Source organism: Oryctolagus cuniculus, chromosome 6 (genome assembly GCF_051225735.1).
Source record: "Oryctolagus cuniculus isolate XC-2025 breed Fujian yellow rabbit chromosome 6, ASM5122573v1, whole genome shotgun sequence".
Taxonomy (NCBI): Eukaryota; Metazoa; Chordata; class Mammalia; order Lagomorpha; family Leporidae; genus Oryctolagus; species Oryctolagus cuniculus.
This window is the reverse complement of record NC_142872.1, coordinates 39,425,607-39,433,676: the sequence shown is the minus strand read 5'-3', so window position 1 is coordinate 39,433,676 and position 8,070 is coordinate 39,425,607. Positions and strand designations below refer to the sequence as shown.

General features: G+C 47.6%; 1 long non-coding RNA gene across 1 annotated transcript; it reads right to left on the bottom strand.

Moving 5' to 3' along the window:
- Window positions 1–5,316: 5,316 nt before the first annotated feature.
- Window positions 5,317–8,058, bottom strand: LOC149126119 (uncharacterized). The gene is made up of 2 exons (XR_016236366.1): window positions 7,920–8,058; window positions 5,317–6,531 (listed from the first exon to the last, which is right to left on the bottom strand). It is a non-coding gene; the product is annotated as an uncharacterized LOC149126119 (long non-coding RNA).
- Between the last annotated feature and the right edge of the window lie 12 nt (window positions 8,059–8,070).

The window sequence follows — 8,070 nt, the reverse complement described above, 5'->3', positions numbered from 1 at the left end:
GCTGACAGGTTGAGTGGGGAAACCCAGCAAGGGTTTCTTCTTGGTTTCTCTATGCAGCTCTCCTTCCTCCCTAGGGTGGGGCAGGACCCCTTCTGAAATGAGGGTCTTATGACCTATGATGCAACAAGGTAGGTTAGAATTGCTTTACAACCAGCTCTGAGACAGAAAGGCAAGGGGAAATGAGAGTATATTTTTAAGCTTTGTGCCTGGCTTTGGGGAAAAGGGGCTCTCGTTTCTATGCCTGCCTTGAGGAAGTGAAATTCTAGTCTGTGGCTTGGCTTGGGTAAGAGACAAGGAGGCAGGAGGCAAGAGGGCAGGAGGAGGTCAGAGAGAGACTTTGCTTCTGAGCCTTTCACTTGGGGTGCTACTTTGTGAGCCCCATCACTCCCCACGGTAATGCTCTTAAAAGTGACCTAGAGTGGGAATTTTCTGGAATGGAGACAGGAGAGGAGGCAGCTGTTTGCTGGAGCAGGAACGGAAAGAAGTGAATTGCACAGGCAGTTTGAAGGCGTGGAATAAAAACACTAAGAATCCCACTGTGGAGAGGAGGAATATTTCCAAACACAAACACTGGCTGAAGTCCGGATACTTACAACTCAGAAAGAACAAACAGCATCCCCTGCCAAGGCAATGGTGGGCCATGTGACCCTTGGAGGACACAGGAACGTGGCTGTAATTGCAAGGTGTTGAAAGCCAGCTGGGCTCACAGAACCCATCCTGCTGGCCGCTGTCTGCAGGGCTGCTGAGTGCAGTGGGCTCTCCCTCCACCTTGGGTTCCAGAAACCTCTCCCAGTGTTCCCAGTAACAGTGCCGTACCCACAGTCTCAGATATCCAGTCCTTGTCTCCATTCTATCTTCTTCCCATAAAATCTATCTTTTTGAAACAGTTTTGAGAACTTATATTCACATAAGTAATATATGATTACTTTCTTGTGAAATAAAACTTGACAACTATGGCTAAAATCCCATGTAACTATTCCTTCTCTCCTCATTTTTATCACAACTCCTCTCCTTTAGCACAATTAGTAGTGTTTATCCTTCCAGAATTTTCTCTATGCCTGCCCATATACCATTTAAAATATATATGCAGCAGCATTTTTGTTTGGTGTGTCTGCTTTTTCCTTAAGTCATATAATACACTATTATGGTGCTACTGCTTGCTTTTCTCGCCCACTCCCTGTCTTGGAGATCTTTCCGTGTCAGTGCCTTTCGTCCACTTCCTTTGCAATCACTGCACAGTGGTTTATGAACCGGCTCCTCCTCCCACCAGGCCTTTCACTGCCACAGATAATGCTGCCAGGAACGTCCCTTGTAAACTGTCTTGTGCACCTGTGATGGAGTTTCTCTAGGACACAGAGCTGGCGGTGGAGATGCAGGTTGTCAGGTCTGAATGTGCCGGCTCTCTCCGTTACCATGTCCTCCCAGACGTCCCATCAGATTCCCGCCCTGTGTAAGCAAAGTGAAGCACCTCTCCCTGCCTGGTGCATGCGCTCACATTCTCCCAGCTGCCCAAACCTTAATCACAGCGTTGCCCTCTCCCCGACATCTAATGAGATGCAAATGTGGTGGATTTTATCTCAGTCATTTCCTTCAGCTCTCATTCCTTCTCCAGTTATCTGTGAGCAAGGATTAACACCCCCCAACCAGTCTCCTTGTTCCATTATGCAATGCCCCACAGGAATCCTCATTAAGCCCACACAATGCCATTCCTTTTGGTTGGTTCCTCCCTGAATATAAAATGCAACAGGATCTCCTTGGCTTGCTGTTCACAGGCCTCTCCCACCTGGCACAGCTTTCTCCTCTTGGGTTCTCTCTTCAGACTCCTTCTCTTTCACTCTCCAGGCACAACAACCCCCTTGCCATCACCAAATACGTATTTACTGCCTCCAAAACCTTCTGTGTTTTCTCTCCTGGAAGTCTCTCTCCCACCTCTGCCTGTTGAAGGTCTCCCACCCCTCTAAGGGCCTGCTGGATTCACATTAAGGGTGCAGGGTTCCAGTGCTCTGCTGCAAGTAGCCAGTTTCTTTCTTTTTAAAAAGATTTATTTATTTAATAGGCAGAATTACAGAAGGAGAGGGGGAGAGAGAGAGAGAGAGAGAGATACTGACTGACTTCCATCCGCTGGTTTACTCCCAAAATGGCCGCAATGGCTGGGGCTGGGCTGATCCAAAGCCAGGAGCCTGGAACTTCTTTCAGGTCAAGGACTTGGGCCATCTTCCACCACTTTCCCAGGCCATAGCAGAGAGCTGGATCAGAAGTGGAGCAGCCAGGACCTGAACCAGCATCTATATAGGATGCTGGCATTGCAGGCAGTGGCTTTACTCACTATACCATAGCACTGGCCCCAGTTTCTTTCTTTTTTAAAGATTCATTTATTTATTTGCAAGGGAGAGAGAGCTATCGAAAGAGAGAGATTTTCCATCCATTGGTACACTCCCCAAATGGCTGCAACAGCCAGGTCTGAGCCAGGCCAAGGCCAGGGTCCCACAATTCCATCTGGGTCTCCCACATGGGTGGTAGAGGCCCAAGTAATTGGGCCATCTGCTGCAGCGTTCCCAGGCACAGTACCAGGAAGCTGGATCAGAAGCCGAGCAGCCAGGACTCAAACTGGCACTCTGACATAGGATTCTGGTATCACTAGTGGCAGCTTTACCCACGGTAGTATAACACTAGCCCCAGTAGCCAGCCTCTTAATGTCTCTAACCACCAATTTTCTTCTCTGTAGGAGATGGTATCATACTTTCCAGGTCTATGGGGTATGTTTTAATGAGATTATGCATGAAAGCCCTTAGCCCAGTTCTTGTACCCCTTTCGTCAAGGCAGGCCCAGCCTCACTATCCTAAGAATATCCTGCCTTCCTGAGCCAATGTCTCCATTGCAGTGGGAGGTCAGTCATCCGGTTATTTATGTGTAAGTCTGTCCTTGCACCTGGTAATGACCCGCTGAGGGGCAGGGGCACTTTTATGTCAGCATGCCCCATGTGTCACAGCACAGTGCCTCTTGTTACCTGTCGCAGAGGGAGGTTGGTTGTAGGAGTGAGTTTTGCGGCTTCTTTCCCTCATCTTAGTATAGAAATAAAAAGCCAGCAAACTGCAAAGAGGCAGAAACTTTTATTAGACAGAAAAGAAACTTTTATTTGATTGGCAAGTGATAGAAAGAGTGTCTGGTCCGAGAGGAGAGCAGGCGGAGTGCCCGAGCGGGACACTGGCTTTGAGGAAGTGTCCGGGTTTTCAAGGCATTGCTGTCTGTTCATTGGGTTATCCTATTGGGGGGGTGCCCAGTGGATGGAGGTGGGGTTCACATAGATATTGGCTTGGGGCTCACAGAGATATAGGGTGTCTCCTGGAGACTGTCCGTCTCCTTAGGGGCTCAGCCCCCTCCTGTGCTAGCTCTGCGTGGAAGACCGCAACTAACTTGAAGGCATGATTTAAAACCACAAGGTCACACAGGATAGCCAGGGTCTCCTGGAGCCGGTCTGACTCTCCCCAGGGGCTCAGCGCCTCCCCCTGCCAGCTTAGGGTGAAAGCTTGCACCCCACCCCCCTGGAGGTGTGATTTAAGGCCGCAAGGTCGCATATGCAGCACAAGGAGCTATTAATTGGGGAGATGCCGGTTGGTCTGGAGCCAGGCTTTCTGGCCACAGCTGGCAGCCTGCTTGTGAAGGACGTTCTACCTATGTCCCAGGGGCCCAGAGACCCCAGTGCCACTGGACTGCCTCACCTAGAATGGGATCAAACGCAGGCAGGGTGCTGCCCGGTGTCAGCTTACTGTGAAGTGCTCGGAGAGAGGAGGCTCAGCTGTATGCACTCAGCAGCCAGCGGTGTGCTCCATCTTGGCTCTCACTGGCTGCACACAACTTACTCTCAGCACACCCAGGACCCGTATCAGTAAACTGGAGATAATACTAACAGCGGCTCACAAGGGCAGGAAGGGCTTATGTAAACAACTCTTAGCTGTCTTCTCATGGTCACCTACTTCCCCCTTGTGGAGAAAAGTCAATTTGCACATTAAAATCAGTTTATAAATAATTGAAACAAACCAGGTCCTCAAATAGGAGTTTGACTAAATATATTATGGTATATCCACACAGGGGAACAGTATTGAGCTATTTGAATATATTGTATACTGCTAAGTATACAAAAAAATAAAATGATAGCTCATTTTTCTAAATATCTATACAGATAGAGAGGAATAACACACTGAATGGTAACAGTGCATCTGCGGGGCATTTTCACTTTCTGCTTTACAGCTTTTCATTGTATCTTCTCAATAAATTGAGAATAAATAAATTATCAATGTATAATGACCTTTTTCTGTTTTCAGAGGCTCTGACCTTATGTTGATTTTTTTCTACAGTAACAGATTGAGAGAGGGATAGACAGGGCTACAAAGGAGAGGAGTTTTGTGTGCTGCTGGAGCTACGTCAGGATTAATTCGAACTAGACTGCTAGCCATTGAGGATAGTAGTTGCAATTTTCACAGCAACTAATAAGAAAATAACTAAACCAAGTACAAAAGAGGAACTAGGCAGGAAATCAAGATGGCCGTCCTGGCTTCTCTGCTTCCAACCCAGCTCCCTGCTAATGTGCCTGGAAAGGCAGCCGGTGATAGCTCCAGTGTTGGGCCCCAGCCACCCAGGTGGGGAGCCCAGATGGAGTTCCTGGCTCTTGGCATTAGCTGGGCCCAGACTTGACCAGGAACTGTTTGCTGCTGTTTGGGGAGTGAACCAGCAGATGGAAAATCTCTCCCCTCCTCTCTCTGTCTTTCAAATAAATAAATTAATGTTTTTTAAAATGCAAGAAAAACAAGATGGTATTCTTAGAGTAATTAGCCAAGAGGAAGAAATAAAGGCTTCTAAGAGCGGGTATCTGGAGCAGTGTGGTTAAGATGTTTCCTGGAAGGCCTGCATCCTGTGTGGCAGTGCTTGGTTCAAGTCCTGGTTTTGCTCCCAGTTCCAGCTCCAGCAAATGTGCACGCTGGAGGGCAGCAGCTGATGGCAACAGATTGGGTCCCAGCTACCTATGTGAATACAAATTGAGTTCCCAGCTCCTGGCTTTGGCCTGGCCCAGCCCTGTCTGTGGTTGGCATTTGAGGAGTAAACCAGTAGACAGGTTACTGTCTCTGTCTCTGTCTCTGTCTCCCCTCCCTCCCCCTTTCAAATACATAAAAGTAAATAAAATTCTTAAAAGAAACTGAAATTCAAAAGATGTTAGATTGTTTCTATTTGCAGCTGACACGATCTTATATATAGAAAACCCTAAAGAATCCACGGAAATCCCATTGAACTAATGAACAAATTCAGTAAGTTAAAGGATACAAAAGCAACACAGAAAAATAAGTAGTGTTCTGTAGTGTTTGTTTAACAACAAACTATCCAAAAACCAACTAAGAGAACAATCTCACTTAGCTACAAAAAAATGTAAATGCTTAGGAATAAACTGAATCAAGGAGGCGAAAGCTGTTTAATAGCTTCAGTCCTGGCATGTGGCTTGACAATGACCTGATGAGAAACTGAACCTGAACGACCCAGCCCACCGGTTCCCAGATTCTAGATTAGCAGAAACTAGGAGACAGTTAAGTGTTTGTAATTTCCAGCTGCTAATTTTTTAAAAAAAGATTTATTTATTTATTTGAAAGTCAGAGTTGGAGGTGGCACTGTGGTTAAGGCAGCAGGTTAAAAGCCCTGGCCTGAAGCGCTGGCATCCCATATGGGCGCCAGTTCTGGTACTGGCTGATCCTCTTCTGATCCAGCTCTCTGCTACAGCCTGGGAAAGCAGTAGAAGATGGCTCAAGTCCTTGGGCCCCTGCACCCATGTAGGAGACCCGGAAAAAGCGCCTGGATCCTGACTTTGGATCAGCTCACCTCCAGCCATTGCGGCCATCTGGGGAGTGAACCAGTGGATGGAAGACCTCTCTTGCTGTCTCTACCTCTCTCTATAACTCTGTCTTTCAAATAAATAAATCTTTTTTTTAAAAGAAAGAGTTAAACAGAGAGAGAATGAGAGGCAGAGAGAGAAAGAGAGAGAGAGAGAGAGCTCTTCCATTTGCTGGTTCACTGCAGGTGGTGGCTTTATCCGCTATGCCACAGCACCAGCCCCAAAGCTGCTAAATTTTGAGTAATTCATTACATAGCCCTAGATAACTAATATGTGGGATCTTCAAAAAGTACATGGAAACACATATTATAGGGTAAAAAGTATACATGGAATTTTTTGAACTAAAATAAACCTACCTTTTAATTCAATTTTCATGAGCTTTTTGGAATACCCTTAAACATGTAGTTTTGGTAGATCCTGCCAAGTCCTCACAGAATGGCTACCTCATGTCCTTATTATACGAGAATTCCTGCTTCCCATGGCCTTACCTACAGTATACAGTACCTCCCCTACCTGGAATACTCTTTATAAGATAATAGATGAGAAATGTTATCTTATCGTGGCTGTCATTTTCTTTCATTCATTGTGAAGGAGGCCTCCTGCTCCTTCAACTTCTTCCTTCATGAGGTATTACAGAAGAACAGTTTTCTGTCACTCTGAGGATAAAGAGAAAAAGGTGTTACAATTCCTAGAGACACTCCACGTAGGGAAATACTGTCCCTTTCCCATCTCTTTAGCTTCCACGGGCATCACTCCTTGAAGCTGTGGACTCTGATTTAGGCATTACTATAGCGTAGTGCTGCTTAACTCCGTGGCTCCTATGTCTTACGCACAAGGCAATCAATCAGTACCGATCTAACTGTGCACGTTTAAATTGGGGGTGGTGACCAAGTGCTCGCGGTCAGCCATTACCCTCCCCTTCACCTACATACAACTTTAGTCAGGCATCTGGCCTCTCTAGGGACCCCCAAACTCTGGCTCACTTCCAGGTGTAACCACACAGTGGAGCACCAATGCAGGACATTTTCCCGCAGCCCTTCAAGACCCCCAGACCCCCAAGACCCCAGACACGACTCCTGCTGGATGCCGGCCTTTGCCCACCGGCGCACCCCTGGGCAGCCCTCCCTGACAACTTCCTGCGCATCCTTGTGGAAAAGCCCTTTAGTTTGATTCTGAGATGCTGGTAGATGGCTGAAATCGGGGCGTTCTTCCTATTGCAATGGTCTTTCTGAATGAAGTCTCTCCTTATCTAAGTCTAGATTCGTTTTTACTTGACACAAGAAATGAAATTCTAAATGTAAACTTGCTGCTGTGGGAAAACGATAGTGATTCACCACTGTACCTATTTGCACACATGAAACACCTGCTTGTTAAAGCAAAAAGCCTGATACGAAGTCTAAAGGTTAGGCTAACGGTTTTAGTAGGATATTTCTGCAAGCGTTTTGCTGGGTTATTTACTTTTTTGTCACGTGATTTCCCCCTTCCACCTCCCCCAAACCTCACCTTCCCCTCAGTCTCTCGCTGCAGCCCCCCACTCCCCCAGCCCCGTTCAGCCTCCCAGGTGTCAAACTCTGCAGCACTACGCCCATCTCCTTCGCCGACGGTGTCCCCTTTTTCTCTCAGTCTGATTTCTCTCTCTCAAGCTGCGTCCCTCAGTCCCCGGTTCCCGTCGCTCAGTGTTCTTTTTCCCTTCGTTAGTCCCTGGGACTTATTACTTCCCTCGCAGCTTTCCCTGGAAGACTTGCTTTTCACCGCTGCTAGCATAATTAAAGTTCACTATCTTTTTCTCTCTCCGGTCCCAACGCGGGACCTCCCAAGATGTACCACTGCACGCTTCACCCCTTCTCCGCACGTTCCAATAGCCCGGGAGAGGGCTGTACCAGTCACAAACACGCTTGTGCGGGATCCCTTCCAGATTTCCTCCTTCACAAAATGCAGCCTTTCAATAGAGGACAGCGTCACTCCAGCTGTTCCCCCAACTCCCCCGTAAGCCTCACTGCAAACGTGTGTGCCTTGTTTGTATCGTACACCTCGTTCTCCTCACCTGCCTCTCTCTTCGCCGTCCAATCCCGGGCGCCGACCTGATAGAATTCCTCCGCTTGTACGGAACCCGCGGGACTCCCAAGATGGCGTCCCTCACACAGAAAGAGCTCATGGGGGCCGCCATGTTCCCCTCAACAAAGCCTCCTGGTACG